General features: G+C 34.8%; 1 pseudogene; it reads left to right on the top strand.

The window, feature by feature from the left end:
* Positions 1-12,072: 12,072 nt before the first annotated feature.
* LOC107917452 (vignain-like) lies at positions 12,073-13,429 on the top strand (annotated as a pseudogene).
* Positions 13,430-19,438: the final 6,009 nt, after the last annotated feature.

Genomic DNA, 19,438 nt, shown 5'->3' with positions numbered 1-19,438 from the left:
CACTATACACCACAAATTCTTTACCTAATTCGGGTTGTACCAACACTGGTGCTTCAGTTAATAACTTTTTCAATTCTTCAAAACTCTGTTGACATTCTTCTGTCCATTCAAATTTAACATCCTTTCGGAGTAGTCTAGTTATAGGAGCAGCAATTATAGAAAATCCATTTACAAACCGCCGATAATACCCAGCTAGCCCCAAGAAACTTCTAACTTTAGTTACGTTTTTCGGTGGTTTCCAATCAACAATGGCTGAAATTTTACTAGGATCAACCCGTATACCATCACCTGAAACAATATGACCCAAAAATCCAACTTCCCGAAGCCAAAATTCACTTTTACTAAACTTAGCATACAGCTGCTTATCTCTCAAAGTTTGCAAAACTATCCTCAAATGCTCAGCATGCTCTGTCTCATCTTTTGAATAAATTAAAATATCATCTATAAACACCACAACAAATCTGTCCAAGTATGGCCGAAATATGCGATTCATTAAATCCATAAACACAGCAGGAGCATTTTTCAACCCGAATGGCATAACTAAAAATTCATAATGACCGTACCTTGTTCTAAAAGCAGTTTTAGGCACATTCGACTCCTTTACCCGCAGTTGGTAATACCCAGATCTCAAGTCAATCTTTGAAAACCATGTCGCTCCTTTTAGCTGATCAAACAAATCATCGATTCTTGGCAACGGATACTTGTTTTTGATTGTCACCTTGTTTAACTGCCGATAATCAACACACAACCTTATAGAACCATCCTTCTTTTCACAAATAACACGGGAGCACCGCAAGGTGAAAAACTCGGTCTCACAAAACCTTTATCAGTCAACTCTTGCAACTGCGACTTTAATTCCTTCAACTCTGCTGGTGCCATTCTATACGGAGCAATCGAAATTGGAGCTGTTCCTGGTATCAAATCAATACCAAATTCTACTTCTCTGACTAGAGGCAAACCCGGCAATTCTTCTGGAAATACGTCCGCAAATTCACACACAACCGGCACTGATTCAACTTTCTTTTCAACTTCTTTTGTATTAATTACATACGCCAAATAAGCTTCATAACCCTTTCTCAGATATCTTTGAGCCGACATTGAAGAAATCACACTAGGCAATGCCTCTGATTTATCTGATTCAACCCGCAGAGTTTCACCATTTTCACACTTTAATTCTATAACCTTTTCTTTGCAATTTACTTTAGCATCATGCAATGTCAACCAATCCATACCCAAAATAACATCAAACTCATCAAACGGCAACAACATCAAGTCGGCCGGAAAGTAATGATCCCAAATCATTAAAGGACATTTCTTACATACTTTATCAATAGTCACACATTTGCCTAACAGATTCGACACTCTAATCATAAATTCTATGTTCTCAACAGGTATATTCATACTAGACACCAATTTCATGCACACATATGAATGAGTAGAACCGGGATCAATCAAAGCAATAACATTAACATTATAGAGAGAAAATGAACCGGTAATCACATCAGGTGAGGAAGCATCTTCACGCGCTTTAATAGCATAAGTTCTAGCCGGAGCCCTTCCTTCAGGTCTAACCGGTGCATCCCTGGCTACATTCTTACTGCTTGTTTCACTTCCAGCTTTTCTCGTATACCTTCCCCTCGAGTCTGCACCACTAGCTTTTACATTCTGAAATTTTTCTTTCTCAGCTCTCTCTAGGCAGTCTCTAATAAAATGATCCGGAGAACCACATCGAAAACATTCATTTGCTCTGCACGGACCAAAATGATTTCTACCACACCGCTGGCACTCGGGTTTAACAAATCTCGAGTTCCCTACACTGGCTGCAGAAGTATTCTGAGATTTAGGACCCACATTTTGCTTCTTATAATTCCCATATGATTGTCCAACTGAAGCTTGGGAACAAGGATTCATATTCCTTGACTTTCTAGGTTGCTGTGAAAATGAACTACTCATCGGTCTTTTCTTCCAGTTTCTAGTCTTAGCCTCTACCTTTTTCTTTTCTTTAAGTAGTTCTTCAGCCTTGCAAGCTCGATCAACCAGTACTACCATTTCTTTTAGTTCAAGGATCCCGACAAATACTTTAATGTCTTCGTTGAGCCCGTCTTCAAATCGTCGGCACATCTTGGCTTCTGTAGGAACATATTCCCTGGCATACTTACTCAATCGAACAGACTCTCTTTCATATTCTGAGACTGTCATATTACCTTGCTTCAGCTCAAGAAACTCTTTACATTTCTGATCAATAAACCTTTCACTAATATATTTCTTCCGAAACTCTTCTTGAAAGAATTCCCAGGTTACCCTCTCTTTCGGTACCATCGAAATCAAAGTCTTCCACCAATTATAGGCTGAATCTCTCAACAAAGATGTAGCACATTTCAAACATTCTTCAAGTGTACAAGATAATTCATCAAATACCCGGATAGAATTTTCAAGCCAGAACTCTGCTTTCTCTGCATCATCATCAATATTTGCTCTAAATTCTTCAGCCCCTTGTTTACGAATTCTGTTAATGGGGGTTCTGTGAAATTTTATCATATCATACCTTGAGGCATCGGGGGTACAGGTTGAGGAATTGGGGGAGGTGGGGGAGGTCGTACATTTGGGTTCGTACGAACGAACTCAGTGTACCATGCACTCATCATTTGGAGAAAGGCTTCCCGATCCCTTTCTCCTCCTCCCTGACCAACAGTAGGGGTTGGGTTTTCAGTCGGCGCTGCTCCTTCAGCCGGAGCTGGCGCATTACTCTCTACTTCATCTGCCACAGCTGGATTGGGATCCATTTACTATATAAAAAAATTCATTTAAAAAGGTCAGAAGTCGTCACACTATCACAATTCATACATATGGCATGTATAGCAAAATCCATACATACAACAAATAGTCCGAGAACCGACTAAACCTGCTCTGATACCACTAAATGTAACGTCCCCACGCCCGAGACCGTCGCCGGAGTCAAGTATGAGGTGTTACTAAGCTTAATTTAACATATTTAGAACTTTGGATTATTTATTTCTACATTCACAGCTTTTAAGCTACTTGCATCACAGTCACAAGAAAAATCATATCTCGAGTTAAAAAGATCGAAATCAAGATCCATAAATTTTCCATAAATATAGACTCATATACCTATCTACTAATTTTTTTGTAGAATTTTTGGTTGGGCCAATTAGTACAGTTTATTAGTTAAACTTACCCCTGTTTCAGGACTTGACTGGTCTGACCTCTGTTTACTAAGAACCACATTTCTCTCTGTAAAAAATTCATATGACTATGAGGTTTATTTCTCCTGAAACTAGACTAAATAAGGATTCTGAGAATATAAAATACACTACCTAATTATATCTTTACAATTTATGGTGAATTTCTAAAGTTTGAATAGGGGATTCAGAAACTGCTATGACCCTGTTTCACTAAAATTAAAATATCTTGTAACATATAATTCATTTACCTGTTTCATTTGTTTCATGTGAAACTAGACATAATAAGCTTCAATTTGATATGTAGTCCATCACCAAGTTCAATTTCTATGATTTTTAGTAAATTTTTAAACTCGCGTCAGTGTTGCTGCAGTATTCTGTTTATGGCAAATTTCATCCCTTTTATGAGTTTTTATGCACTAAGTACCTTAATAATTTTCCTTAACATCAAATATAATCTAAACTAACTATTTCCATAATTTATCATTATCAAGCATTTCCTCAACCATTCCATCACCATACCATAAGATCATTTACACAAAAAAAGTATATTGCTATACATGCCATACTTAAATTTACAAGCCATTACCAAAAGTCTTCCGGATAGTGTGACTGAGCCTTCGACCTATCCCGACTCCTGAGCTGGCTTGTCCAAAACTACAATGACTAAGAAGGAAAGAGTAAGCATAAATGCTTAGTAAGTTCATATGCAAATAATAAGTAACATAACAAACAGTCATACCAATCAACATTAGCATGTATCACTAAAACACATATCACATTTTTAATCATTTTTCATCATCTTATTACCTTATCGTGGTTGTATCAATACTCAACCCGAGGGTTAAATACATACCTGTCCAAAATATTCATTTCACATCACTTACCAATACGTCTCTTTACATCTCGAATATTCCTCCATTTGAGTAGAACTTTACCCGTTGAACACATCGGAATATAATTCGGATACACGGATAACTTGCACATAAGTGCCATATATGCAATCAAGCAATCATGTAACCCGCCCATAAGCGAACTCGGACTCAACTCAACGAAACGAGCTCGGGCGTTCGCATCCACAAGTGAACTCGGACTCAACTCAACGAGTTCGAATGCCTAGTTACATCTCACGAACTCGGACTCAACTCAACAAGTTCGGACATTCGCATCCATAAGTGAACTCGGACTCAACTCAACGAGTTCGGATGCTCAACCATCCTAGTGACATGTCACTTGTATCCTAATCTATTCCTAAGGTTCAAACGGGATTTTTTTCTCGAACACTTATCCTTGCCGTCTTCCGTAGAATGCCGAAATCAATACTCGGTAACAATTATATTTAACAAGTAGCTCACATAATTTACATATTATTTGAAATTAACCACAAAGCATACATTTCATAATAAAATTCAGCATAACATATAATTAACATCAATAACTTAAAAATAACCATTATGATACATTATTTACACATGAACTTACCTTGGTACCAAAATACAAAGATTTTGCAATTTAGTCCACAATCTTTTCTTTTCCTCGATTGAGGCCGATTCCACGTCTTTCTTGATCTAAAATAACACATTTAGCTTATTTAATACTCACATTATCAAATTAATCCTTAACTCAAATTTTGGAAAAATTACAATTTTACCCCTAAACTTTTGCATATTTACATTTTTGCCCCTAGGCTCGGGATTAAACTTTATTCTTATTCTTATGTTTTACAACATGCTGATCACTTTTCTCTTCTATGGAAACATCAAATTCTCACTCTAACATGTACTTGTGACTATTAGGTATTTTTACCGATTAAGCCCTTTTACTCGTTTTTGCTTAAAATCGAGTAGTACAAGTTGTCTAACATAATTTAAAACTTCATATTCTATCATAAAACATCAAAATACACAAATTTCACCTATGGGTATTTTTCCAAATGTAAACCCTAGGTTAAATTATTGCTAACATAAGCTTTATCGAGTTACCGGGATCTAAAAAACGTAAAAATCATTAAAAACGGGGCTTGGAATCACTTACTATGGAGCTTGGAAGCTTGAAACAAGCCCTAGCTATGGAGAACCCTTGAAATTTCGGCCTAATGAAGAAGATGGACAAAAATTGGCTTTTAATTTTGTTTTTAATTCATTTTAATAACTAAATGACCAAAATACCCTTACTACTAAACTTTCCAAAAATTCCTTCCATGTCCTAATTTTGTCCATGAACTTAAAATTGGTCAAATTTCTATTTAAGACCTCCTCATTAATATTCCAAAACAATTTCATACTAAAAACTTCTAGAATGCAAGTTTTGCAACTTATTCGATTTAGTCCCTACTTTCAATTTAAGCACTTTAGGCATAGAATTTCATCACGAAATTTTCAAACAATCATGCAATCATATCATAAACCTCAAAATAATTATAAAATAATTATTTCTATCTCGGATTTATGGTCACGAAACCACTATTCCGATTAGGCCTTAATTCGGGATATTACAGTGTGTCCCCTACACCTTAAAATTTCAAGTCAATATGCATGGTAGTAAACACACGGGTAGAGACACAGCTGTGTGTCTTAGCTGTGTGGAGGACACGGCTTCTGGGCATGGGCATGTGCCTAGGCTGTATGAAGTCTGCACCTTAAATGTGGAATTAAATTCACCACACGGCGTAGCACACGGGCGTGTGCCTTGGCCGTGTGCCCCTAAATGGTTGCTGACGTCAGAAACAGAATGTCAAGGTTTTTGGACACTGGCTGAGACACGGGCGTGTCATAGCCATGTAAAGGACACGGACCATGGACACGGGCGCGTGCCAGGCTGTGTGAAACTTCCTATAGGTTTTAATTAGGAATTAATTCCACACGTGTTAGAGACACGGTCGTGTCCCAATGTGTTTAGACCGTGGGAACTGCACGGGCCTTCAACAAGGCCATGTCAAGAAGGCCACACGGGCGTGTGCCCTTGTTTCAAGAGTCATTTTCCAGAGTTCTTTAAAGGACCTGATTTGGTTCCGAATCATCCTTAAAGCTTGTTTTGGGCCTCGTAGACCCATAATAAGGAATTCTAGATAAGATTTGAAAAGTTTTGAATTTGATCAAGTTTTTATGATTCATAAATGTTTGAATGCATATGTTTAAGTTTAGTAATGATTCGTACTCAGTCCCGACCTCAGACTCGGGTAAGGGGTGTTACACTTTGCCATGGCATTCTTAGTTGTTTACTTGTTCATTTGCATATTATTCACGTAACTTTTCTCGAAATTGCCATTGCATTCTTACTCTTGTCTTATCATAGCATTTTCCAGTATTTATTAGTTACACATATTGCACACATTATTATTCCTTCAAATTACCACTGCACTCTTATTATTTTTGTCATAACATTAATCATACTCATTATAATAACTTGACCAAATTATATCGTTCTAATCCATGTGAAGACGATCTCACTTGTCAGTTTATTACTTGATTTGATGTGTATCCTTGCATAATTCGTATATCATTTCACATGCGACACCTAGCTATGGTCTTACATAATATTATCTCATGTTTACTGTCCTGGTAGACTTTTGATTCCGAGGAATCAATAAACCTCTTTCAAGGTGTCTCCTTGTAAGACCTATAAATTGTTTACGCAATGTCTCTCCGAAGGACTAGTTGATAACTGTTATCACAATATCACTCCATAGAGTCAATAGATTATTGTTACGGCATTACTCTAGCAAGCTAGTAAATACCATTCCATGTTTCTGCCCAAGCTCCCTTGAATCCTATAACAATCCACCCATTCCTTTAATATGTCAATTTTTCCTATCTTTAACAATCCCACCAATGTACTTCCCTCTATACTTCGTATATGACGTAATCATGCATTACAATGTAGATAATACTACCTTAAAGAGTACACCACACTTTATTACAGCCATATTCAGTCCTATCATACAGACATACTTGCATATTTTCATGAATTCATACTACCTTAGACACGCATATCATGCTCACACACCAAAATCATATACCATCATAGGTTTCTAATGAAACTCAGTGTAAATGAAAACAAAGATTACTCAAGCATCACTCATCCTTAATCATCCAAGAATAGAGTATAAAAACTCACTTGAACTCCTTCATCCTCGACATCTTTGCTTTTCCAAATACCAGAGCCTCCATTGTCCTAACAACTAAGCACGAAAACCATATATAGGTTAAATAGGAGGAGTTAAAACCTTAAAACCTAAAACCCAATTTACGATAACTTATTAGGAATTCTTTACTCTCTCTTCCTCTAAACCACGAGTACTAGAAAAGGTAAGAAGGCTTACCATTTCCTCAGATTCTCTACTCCTAGACTCCAAATCTCATGATCTCTCCTCCATACAGCGTTCTCATTAACTTCTTCTTCTTCTTCGAAGCTATTGAAGAAGACTGCATATGAGAAGGAAATTGTAAACCTAATTGAGAGGAATTCCTTTAGCAGGAATATCCCCTAACCTAAATATATAACTCCCCTCACACGGTCTCCAAATTTCTATTAGCCATCCATCGACAATCATTGTGTCTCCCACTATGGAACCTGTCGGTTGTATCCTAACCAAACCAAAATTGAACTTAACTAATTGCTCAACAATCAAAATATTTCCATAATTTCCAATAGATTCCACCAACTCACTATTTTTCTCAATTAACTCCCAATACATATTTAAATTCAAGACCTCTAAGAAATCCAAGTGTGACATTCATGTTACACCCAAGGTAAGAAGTGACTCACAAATAGGTCGCAAATCTAGCTGAATCCCTGCAATGATATGTCCAACCTAAAAGCTTGAAAATAAGAAAATAAGAAACTAATTAAGTTCATAAAAACTTAGTGGGTTCCAAGGAAAATCCCAAGCTCACACTCAAATTCAACTAACACCACACAACCAAAAAACCAGATCCGTCTAAAGGACATTCCATTACATGCAGACATAATTTCCTTTAACATCGTGATGAGGACAAGTTAGTGAGTGGCATTGCAATGTGGAACCCCTGAAGTCATGACATCAACCTGATAATCTTAAAATTTTACAATTTGGTCCTAATTCGACCTCCGGTTAGCGAAAGAGCTTCAGTAAGCTTGTATAAGACCCGAAAATGATGGAAAATCATTTATAATTTAATAATATTGTTAATAGCATATATAAAAGGGTAAATTGAATCGTAGTTGCTCCAGCAACGGATTTGGCATCCTGTAGCTCAGACCTGAAGATCAAGTCGAGTATGGGGTGTTACATAATTAGATTTGTCCCTTTGTTAAAAACTAAAAATAATTTCGTAATTTTTACTTAAATATTTTAATTTAATCATATACCATAAGTAGGGGGAAACCATCAAATTTTTTTAGGGTTGAAATTAAGTTGTTTATTTTTACGATAGAAAAAAAATACAATTTCACCATTTTAATAGCCTATATCTTATAATTTTTAAAAAACTAAATCAAATATTTATCATTTTTAGGGAACCAAAGTGCAAATTTACCTTATAGTAATTTAAAATTTTATAAAATATTTTTAAAAAATAAAAATTTTCATTTTAGGGGTCGGGCCATCCTGTGCTTAGCTATGAGTTTTTTTTATTATCAAAATTTATTATTCATATGCTAATGCAATCATATCAACTTTGAAAACAAATTATTATCAACTCAATAATCATATTTGAAATAAGAAAACTCTAATTGAAAATACTAATGATGTTTTAATGATTAGAATTGTTAAATTGGAAAATGAAATATTTTTCTTTTAACATTTTAAGTAAAGAAACTAAATTTAGAAGGATGACAAAGTATAGGGCCTGGATCAAATTTTGTCCAAAGAATGAAATATTGAAGCAAGTGAACCAAAAGCGAAAGAAAATATTGGTTGTACGGCGTCGTTTAGGGACTCGAATTTTGAAGGACACTAGTTTACAAGCAGGATGAAAATTTGCTGAGAATCGAATCTCGAAAGTACAGCCTGAATAGTTGGTGAAGCTGAGAAGACAGAAATGGTGAGAGTAGCCACCTATTAGGCGCCATCGTTTTCTGGCAATCTATGGAAAAAGTCCACGTTTGGATCGCTCTCCACCAAGACGAGAAGGTTCTCGAAACCCCCTTTCCACATTTCAACTTCTTTTCTTGTTTTAAAAATCCGAACTATATGCCCATTGAAATGCTATTCTTTTTCTTTTCAATTCTGAGACAAATTGTCACTTATTTTTTCATTTTCAGATCGATTAGAAGTTGAAACCCTAGATTCTATCCTTGTTATTATTATTGTTTTTTGAATAATTGTTGTGTTTGCAGAAAGAGAGACTGAATAGTGAAGCGGAGATCAGGAAAATGAGGGAGGAGCTGCTTCATCAAGCCAAGCAGAATGAGCGTCTCGCGTAAATTCTGCGTTGTTGTCGTTGCTGTTTCTTTCTTCTTCTTTTTTCCCAACTATTTTAAGCCCGATTTGTTTTAATTAGACTCTATTGGAACTGTGGGTTGAAATCCATAATATTGCCTTTGATGATGAGCTGGATAACCCCATGACATGCCATGGACGAATTGCTGTTTCTTTCCGCTTCATAAATGCCATCACTACCTGTTTGAAATTGATGAATTTTCTGTTTTTTTGTTTTGTGTTTATGTTGTATGTCTGTATTTCTCATGTGCATTAGTCATGATAAAGGAAAATCAGGGATTTATAAATTCCATTATGTTGGTTATTGAATGCATTTCGTTAATCGTGTAGGATTTTGATTACAAATCTCTCTTCTGGAATAAGTGAGAACTAGACTTCTATCTTTTGTTTTTCAGATGATGCCTTAATTTAATGAAGAGTGATGAGAGGGAGAGAAAAATACTATTACATTTTATGTATTGGATTATATATCTTACTTGTTGACTGTGTTCCTTGTCATTTTTTCTTGAAGTAATTGTCTCCAATAGATATACCATTGTTATGGGGATATGACCCTTTGAGGATCTCCAAATACATGAAAAAACTTCAAAAAATATTGAAATACCCTGTCAGATACATACCGATATCCGACACTCATATCTAAGTCTGAGTAACATAGCTAGCTGACATTGATAATATGCACCACCTTCCTCTCTAACTTGATTTGTTAATTCTTTCCTAAAACTGGTCAGCTGTTTCTGCCGGTTATCTGTTCGATTCTATTACAATCAAGCAACATTTGAATGCACTTGGAATATCCTTAAAGGAAACATTTCTATTTGATATTGGGTGCAGTATATGTGTCGTAAGGCTTAGCAACACCCTTAAGTTTAGCATGAGAAGTGTCATCTTTGATGTTATTTCTTATATTCAAGCATCAAAGATCAGATCTTACCTGGAAACACATTTATAGTAGCATTACCATATCTATTTGTCATGAATGTATCAAGAACACCACCCGATGTTACTGTCATAACCTCTGTTTGACATGTGGTTATTACCATCAACTCTATTGCCAAACTAATTTTGTTCATTGTGAATGATTGATGGGTTACTACCCTGTTTAGACATGATAAGATGTCTTTGATCTCTATCCATGTATTGTAAGCATCTCAAAAAAACTCTACTCATTCAACTTCATTGCTAGCTTTTAACCTTGCTTTTTGATCTTAGCCATTTACCTCTTTTTCCCGTCATGATGTCTGCATTACAAAGCTAACTTTCCCCATGATGAGAAGTGAGATTGCTAAGGATATTTAGTTTAACTGGACCCAATCTTATGCCAGTGATGATGAATACATGGTCTGAGCATGCCATGCTGGTGCAGCCTGCTAAGAACTTGCTAGTTTGATTTTTGTTTATGCAATTCATACCGACTAGCAGAACAATCTGCTGTAAGTTGTTTTGCACTTCATCCTATACTTTCCATGTATTTTTGCCATTTCAGGCGTGTTTTAGCCATTGATCTCTATTCATAAGTTATAGCAATGAAAAACATTTGAATTGGTGTTATCCCGTATGAACGGTTGAATATCCCTGACTGATCTTTCTCCCCTCTCCCCTTCCCGCCCCAAAAGTATATATGCTTATTTTGCTACTGGTGTTCGGATCAAATGATATGAGATGAGGAGTGACAACTAGTAAGCTTTTAAATGTATGTTCTTTCTGATGAAAAGCAAAAAGATGTGTTACACATTTCATGCATAATATCAGTTTTTTCCTGCCCTTCGCTGCTGTCCAAATGTTACATATGAGTATCAAGCGTATATGCAACTTTTACAAATTTCAGATTTTTGGAAGAAAATATATGGTAGTTTTAACCCCTGTTTTGTCCAGGACTTTGCAAGAAATCATGCCCTGTATCGCCTGACAACTTCCAAGTACATAATCAATTTGTCTGCTACAAACAAGTTAAACAAAGGCAGCGTGGGTTAGCATGTCGATTGTTGGTATTTACGTACTAACAGTAACAAAATCGCCTATGAAAATAGGTGCAAAGTTGTGTTCTTTAAAAGTGTGCACCCTTTTGCCTTAATTTCTGGTTAAAGGTTGTAAAGCTCAAAGGCCAATGCCCTATCGTTTTCACCATAAAAGGGCATGCCTGCAATGCTAGACAATCAAGGAATTGAAGAAGTCCTGGGATATAGATGTATGGAAGTTAATCTTGGTTGTATTTAGGTTGGCAATGGCTTTTAAGCTGGCCAAGAGTTTGAATTAACGTGTGAGTGATTTAGCCTCTGAAGAGAGTCTGTGGGATTTGTTCGAGAGATGGAGGAGCCACCATACGATCTCACTTGACCTGACAGAGAAGCAAAAGCGTTTCAATTTGTTCCAAGGAGAATCTGAAACATATCCACAATGTGAACCAAATGGAAAAGCCTTACAAGTTCGAACCTAAACAAATTTGCAGATATGACAAACCATGAGTTCATGAATACAAGGAGCTCCAAGATCAGCCGTTGCCTGATGTTACATGGTCCGAGACGGATGACTGGTTTCTGGCTTGACAAAGTTGACAGCATTCCTCACTCCATTGATTGGAGGAAGAAAGGAGCGGTTACTGGCATCAAGGACAGTTTTTTTTGGATCCAACAGTCAATTCACAAATAAACTTAACTGTAAAAATTATCAAGATATCGTGCAGTTCTTCACAAATGACATGTTCCTGTCAAGTAACTCAAGGTTATTGATGTCACAGGTAGCTGCTGCGCATTTTCAACTGTAGTTGCCGTGGAAGGTATGAACAAAATGAAAACAGGGGAGCTTGTGACTTTATCTGAACAAAAGATAGTTGATTGTGGTTAGGAGAACTAAGGTGATGATGGAGGATTGACGGAGCCAGCATTTGAGTTCATCAAGCAAAGTGATGGACTAACTACTGAGAATAACTACCCTTACGGGGCCAAAGACGAGTCGTGTGACCCATCCAGGGTAACAAAAGAAACTCCTTGATTTTTTTGCCCCTTCTTAATGCAGATATGATGTTCTCAATATGGCTCACTGCTGGTATTTCAGTTGAATGGTCCTGCGGTGATCATTGATGGCTATGAAATGGTACCAGAAAAATAAGAACAAGCTCTGATGAAAGCTGTTGCAAACCAACCTGTGTCTATCGTTATAGATGCTGGTGGCAAGGATTTCCAGTTCTGCTCGGAGGTAATTAAAATTTTCAAACCATAAGACTGATAATGATTAACGTGTAAATTGGGTCTCAGAATATCTCTTTTAAAAATGTGCCTGAACTTCTATTCAGTCAACAATTTACTTCATTTACATAACTGATGCAACGATAATGCGAAAATTGGAAATATAATTACTCCCATAACCAGAAAATTTTGTTTGACAGGGTGTATTCATGGGAGGTGTGGCGCTGAGCTGAACCATGGGGTGGCAGTGGTAGGATATGGAGAAACCCATGATGGGACAAAGTACTCGTGGGGTGACGACTGGGAGAGAAGGGTTACATAAGAATGCAACGAGACATCGATGCTAAAGAAGGCCTTTGTGATCTAACTCTGGAAGCCTCTTACCCTGTCAAGTTGCATTCCAACAACGTTAGAAAAGCTTCCCAAAGGGCCAAGAATGAATTCTGAATTCACTTCATCGTTTTGTTGATCAAGTTTATATATATATATATGCTCAAGTGAGGTAAGTAGTTTTAATCTTATGATAGATAGATTAATGGCATGTTTTCAAGTGATCATAAAACCTGTTAGATGCTTGAAACTTGATAGCTAAATTTGAAACAATACAATCCAAATTTTAATAACCTTTGTTTATTAAAACAGAATATTAAAAGAAAAGCTAACATATTTTATTTTAAGAGGTGTCATCGCATATATAGAAAGACAGCATGTGTCCATTATTACAATCATTAGCAAAGTTTAGTGGATAATCAATAATAAATGCATATATATATTGTTACGTGGTGAAGGATTCATCCATGTGCCATAGCCGCCACAACTATTGCTTGTCTTGTAATTATTAGTTTATAATGTTGTATGTATTAAATGTGATTTTATATATTTAATTTTTAGTTAATCTTTATAATGTATTTTTTATTTTTGTTATTTATTATTAATAATGATATTTTTCTTAATTCTTAAATAATATACAAAATTCGACTATAAGAAAGTAAATTAATACTAATTTGAAAACAAATAAAAAAATTAGGTCACATTTAGTAATAGTGAATAAAAATAATTGTTGAAATTTATCTTTTTTTTCTAAAACAAACTCACAAAACATTTTTCATTTACATCAAACAAATAATGGATAAATTCTAGTTACTAAGTGATATTTATAAAGCTAAACTTAATTTTTAATTGATAGATAATTTTGAAACTAATTGAGTAATAATTAAAATTTTTAGAGTTCTATTCAAATAATAGTTCCATTTTACATCAATAAAATTACAACAATTTTTTTTTTTAAGAAAAGTAAAACTGACACAATTTTTCCTTATATTTTTTTAAATTTCTATTCAAGTATTAACCTTTATTTTAAAATTGACAGTACTTTTTATCTAATAATTCTAAATTAAATTACAAACTTATTTTAAAAATTAATTTAATAATATGAAGAAAAATAAAAAAAAGTTCTTATTTATTTTAAAAAAATCTAAATTCATGCTTATAAATATTATAGATAAATAAAGAACCAAAATTAAAAGGTATAATGTATGAGATTTATACGGATTGAAGGAGGCTGGGTTTGATACAATCATTAATTTCAATATCCAAAAATAAATAAATTAAGTTCAATAAATTTATTTTTTTAAAAAACTATTAAAATTTTAATAATTTTAAATATAATTTATTGCTAAAATTAAATTAACATTGGCTGTCCATGAAAATTGTAATCTATATTTAGGCAGGAGTTAACCAGGTACAAAAATAATGTAGTTTTATGATTATTATTTAAAAAAAAAAGCATATAGTGAGTACTTATGTTACTTAATTTCTTATTAACATCAAATTCTAGGCTCAAACATGCCACTTTTTTAACTTCGAAAAAGAAAATGCACATTTGATGCAATTGGGTGTTATTCATATGATTATTAGATATTAATATGATAATGAGCTTTTGTAAGAAAAGGTCTATATTTTTGGTTTAAAATAAGCTGTATAGTTTCATAATGTAGCGTATGGAGTAGCAACGGCAGTAATTCATGCATGCATCTTTGTTCCTAAGAATTGTGTAGGTAGTGGAGTTTCATGCATACATTTTAATCCCAACATGTTCGAACATGATGTTTTAGATGAGTGTGAGGATAAAGTCTACCTTATCCCCCAACATCAATAACCAGAATGTCCTACTTTTGTTTACACGTCTATTGACATTGACAAGCCACAATCTTGAGCCGCATACATTCCTTAATAGTTTATGGCGTAGGTTTCCTCTCTGGAAACATGGGCTAAACGACAAACCTAGAGGCTTCAAAGTTCTTTTTTGTAAACGTGGAATGCAGATGTTGATTGAGCTGGAATAAGGAAATTAAAGCTTAATATATTCTTCGATATCTTAAGTTTGACATTTTTTTAATGTGTTATTCGTATTATTTTTTAATATGATTTGATATATATATATCTAACAAAAGTTATATATATTTTGGTATGAAAAGTAACTGTGTTAATTTTTTAATTCTTAATTCAAAGTTTATGATTAATTTGAATAAAGTTAATTGTTAATATTATTATTTTTATGATATTTTAAGAGAATAAATTTAGTTTTAATATAATTTGATTGATGTGATTTAATTTGAGTTTTAGAGTTGATTTGGTGAAATTTAATTGTTAATATTATTAACTAATCATGAAGCATCAAATAAAGTTTAAAATTCGAATCAAACACTAAACAATTAATACAATTATCTTTTAATAATAAAATATATAATTTTTATCAAATACAAATATCATATTTCGCGAAAATATAACAAATACCTTAACAATATCCTGCATTAAATATGGAAAGTGAGGGAGGAATAATACAGGGTGTTTCCATAAGATTAGGGTGATGAAAGGTGGTGGGTTAGAAGAGGGGAAAATCATGTGGTTGCATGTGCATTGAGTTGGAGAACATGCCCAAAGCAACAAGCAAACACCTCTTTAGGTATACATTTGGCTATTTCTTATTCATTCACCCCATTCCCTTGGAGACCCTCCATGAAATTGTACATTTGTCCCCACCATTTTTAGCTGTCATTAAACTATTTTAGCTTATCCTTATTGCCCATTTAAAAGCTCTCATTCCTGCTGGTTCTGTTGTACAAGGGAAGCTTTTGCAAGGGCTTCAAAGGAATCATGGGAATTTCTCCATTTCCGCTACTTTCATTAGATTGCAATGACCAAATGTCTAAGTCCAAGAGAAGGTTGAAAGTTAAGAAGTAGAGAGTCTGGGGGGAAACTGTAAAGCGCCATTGGAGATGCAGAAGAAGGTCCAGAAGCATGTTAATGAAGAGAATACCAGAAGGTTGTACAAGGACTTTGAACCCTTTCCAAAAGAAGGTTAAAACCCTGAAGAAGCTGATTCCCAACAAGGAATCCATGGGTTTGGGTGGTCTTTTCAGGGACACAGCTGAATATATTATGTGTTTGCAAATGAGGGTTAAAGTGATGCAGATTATGGTCAAAGTTCTGACAGGTTCTAATGAGTGAATATGGATGATATTCATTTGTAAAGATTGATATTCATATTCTTTTTTCTCTTTTCTGTGTTGTTTCATAGCCAGAGGAGTTTGTTTGTAGGTATATGGCTTTATGTTGTTAAGATTTAATTGTAACTTTGATTATTCTATGTGTGAAAATGAAGCTTGGATCGGATTGAGTATGTTTTAGACATATATATGTTATAATTAAATGTAAATGATAGTAATTTCACAATATTGTTTTTTAAGTCCAATCATATAAATTTCAGACATCTCACCCTAATATAATGGTTGGCACACCTTCCATTTGTTTTCAACTATTCTGCATAGAGATCAAGGGAGTCTATAGTGTAACGCCCCAATTTTTGGAATTCTGTGAATGTTGACAAAATTTCATGCTTTGATTTTGTCATTTGTGAGTGAAATTATGAAATAGGACCTATGTGAAAATGTTTGAAAATGCTATAGGCTAAATTGAAGTGGCCAAATAAATAGGAGTGCAAAATAAGAGGATTTGCATGATAAACCTCCCATTTTACATGAAGTGGCCAGCCATCATGTTGTTGTAGACAAAATGTACACTTGATATCCATAATTTATGGTACAAATTGATACAAATTGATAATGGGTTAGGTAAATGTTCCATGACAATGGATTAGGTAAATATTCCATGATAATGGGTTAGGTAAATGTTTCATAATAATGGGTTAGGTAAATGTTTCATGATAAGAATTTCATGTCTTTTGTATTAAAGAATTAAATGGATGAAATATGAAGTTTTATTAAAAGAAAAAGGGGTGAAAAGAACAAAGTTTTGTCCATCTTTGTTCATCATAGCTGAAAGTTAGAGAAGAGAAAGGAGAAGAGAAAGCTCTTGAGTATTCGGTCATTAGGAGGAGGAAAATTGAAGGTAAGTTCTTGGTACCTTGCTTTTATTTTGAGGTTCATGAGTTCTTCTTGATTCTACCTTAACTCTTGAAGTATATTTTGATTTTTGGTTGTGTTGTGAGCATTTGGTCATGAATTAAAATGAAGAAAATGGTTGTTGTTTCATGTTCTTTTGATGAAAAATGGAAGATATGTGAAGTTGAGCCAAACAAATGAGCATGCATGTGCCTTAGATGCTAAAGGGAAAAATCGGCTAACATGTTGTGCTTTAAAATGATGAAATGGAGATTATGCTTAAGTAAAAATCATAGATATGTGATGATTGATTGGTGATATACATGTTTAAATAACATGCATGCAAGATAGGTGTATGAAAGAGTGATTTGGTAATAAATCTGCTTGGGACAGCAGCAGTAATGTGACTTTGGCAAATCACCATAAATTGTGGGAGATGAATTAGAAGCTGAATAAATTACTTAATTAAAGCTTATTGAGTTTAGTTTCTAATGAAATAAACAAGAACATATTTTGAATTCTGTACAATGAGAAATTTGATTCGTAATGAAGAGTGGTCAGATTAGTCAAACAGTGAAACATGAGAAACTTTGAGAAAAATATGGTATTGATTGGCTAAACCAAAAATTTTGAAAATTTTATGGATAGAAGATATATGAGTCTATTTTCAGGGAAAATTAACGGAACTTGATTTGGAGTTTCGTAGCTCCAGTTGTAAAGAATTTAGTGACTGTTGCTCAGGAAGACAGCTTGCAGTGAAATTATGATTATGTGGTAAACATTGACAAAAATTTGTTAATGAGTTGCTTATTGATTTCTTATAAGCTTACTATGATCTGTAGGTGTGGTTGGCCGAATATGGTATGGGGTTAATATGTAGTTCGTGTTTGAATAGTTAGATTAACGTGTTAGTAATCCAATTGTAGGCAGTTCGTATGTGTGGATCTCGTCAGCATATCGTCGCAAACAGGTGTGTAACTAACACCCTATTTCTTAGTCTAGATCGGCAAAAGCCAAAATGCCGAAAACTGGTATTTTGTAGATTTGCGAGTGTCCGAATGCTCGTGAGGTAAATCGATTAATGTTTTTGGTAAGCTGCAATGTTTGGATTGCAAAGTGCATGATTTCTGTGCCATCGATATTTTTGGGCTTAATGGGCCAAAATTGGAATGATGGGCCAATGGGTGAAATTCGGTAAGAACCCTCGGTACGTGATTCTGTTAGTACGTGAAAGGTAGGAATATGTATGAAAAACCCTAAAATAGATAAATTATTGAAATACCTTTAAAAGTGAAAAATTTACAGTTTTACCCATAGTTACCCCTAGGGTTAAATTGACCTAAATGCATGTTTGACTGTTGTTATTTATTGCATGCCATGTTCTTATTATCTGATGCATGGGACTGGGATATTGACGGAGGAAGTATTGAAAGTGGCTTGTCCACGTACTGGAGGCTTTGTCTCAATTTACTGTTAACTGAGCAGCAAGGCTGCAACTGTGGAGTGTTGGGCTGGGTGGGTTGAGCTATTCCCCACATGGAGTGTATGGCTGGTACGGGTGGAGTGTAGTGGTTGGTGGGTTGAGTAGTCTCCCCAAATGGGCTTGCATATGTTATTGATGTTGCATGTATTTTGAAATGGGCCTATGGGCCATACTGTTATCTGAAAAAGGGGCTAAGGCCCAGTTTATTGTAATCTGAAAAGGGTTCTGGCCCAGTACCACTGTTACCTGAATGGGCTTAGGCCCAATAGGCTTGAGCTGACTTGGGCTTTGAATGGGTTTTCCTTACACACTGAGTTTCCCCAAACTCACCCCTTTTATTTTCATCCACGCAGGAAATCCCCAACCATAGTGGGCTTGGAGCTATGAGGGAATTCGGAGTGGCCACCCGTTCTGAAAGTTTGATTTTCTTCTGGTGAACTGGACATCCTTTTATTTACGTTTGAAGTTTTGGGTTTTTAAATGTAATAAGTCCGCTTAATTATTTTTAATAGTTTTAATATGTATTACTAAGATAGGTATTACTTATTTTAACTGTTGAAATTGGATAGCTTTAGGACGCGTTTTCAAAAACAACAGTTGATTTCAAAATAACACGACAACAAGCAAAGCTTCCGCAATGAAAGTATTTTCCAAAATTAATCACTTTTCCTAAAAATGACTTAATCAAATCGGTTTCCTAGAAATATCCATGACGTTAAGGTGTGGCAATGGCGGTATGCATGTCT

The sequence above is a fragment of the Gossypium hirsutum genome, chromosome A01, assembly GCF_007990345.1.
Source record: "Gossypium hirsutum isolate 1008001.06 chromosome A01, Gossypium_hirsutum_v2.1, whole genome shotgun sequence".
Lineage (NCBI taxonomy): Eukaryota > Viridiplantae > Streptophyta > Magnoliopsida > Malvales > Malvaceae > Gossypium > Gossypium hirsutum.
This window is presented reverse-complemented; position numbering and strand designations above follow the sequence as displayed.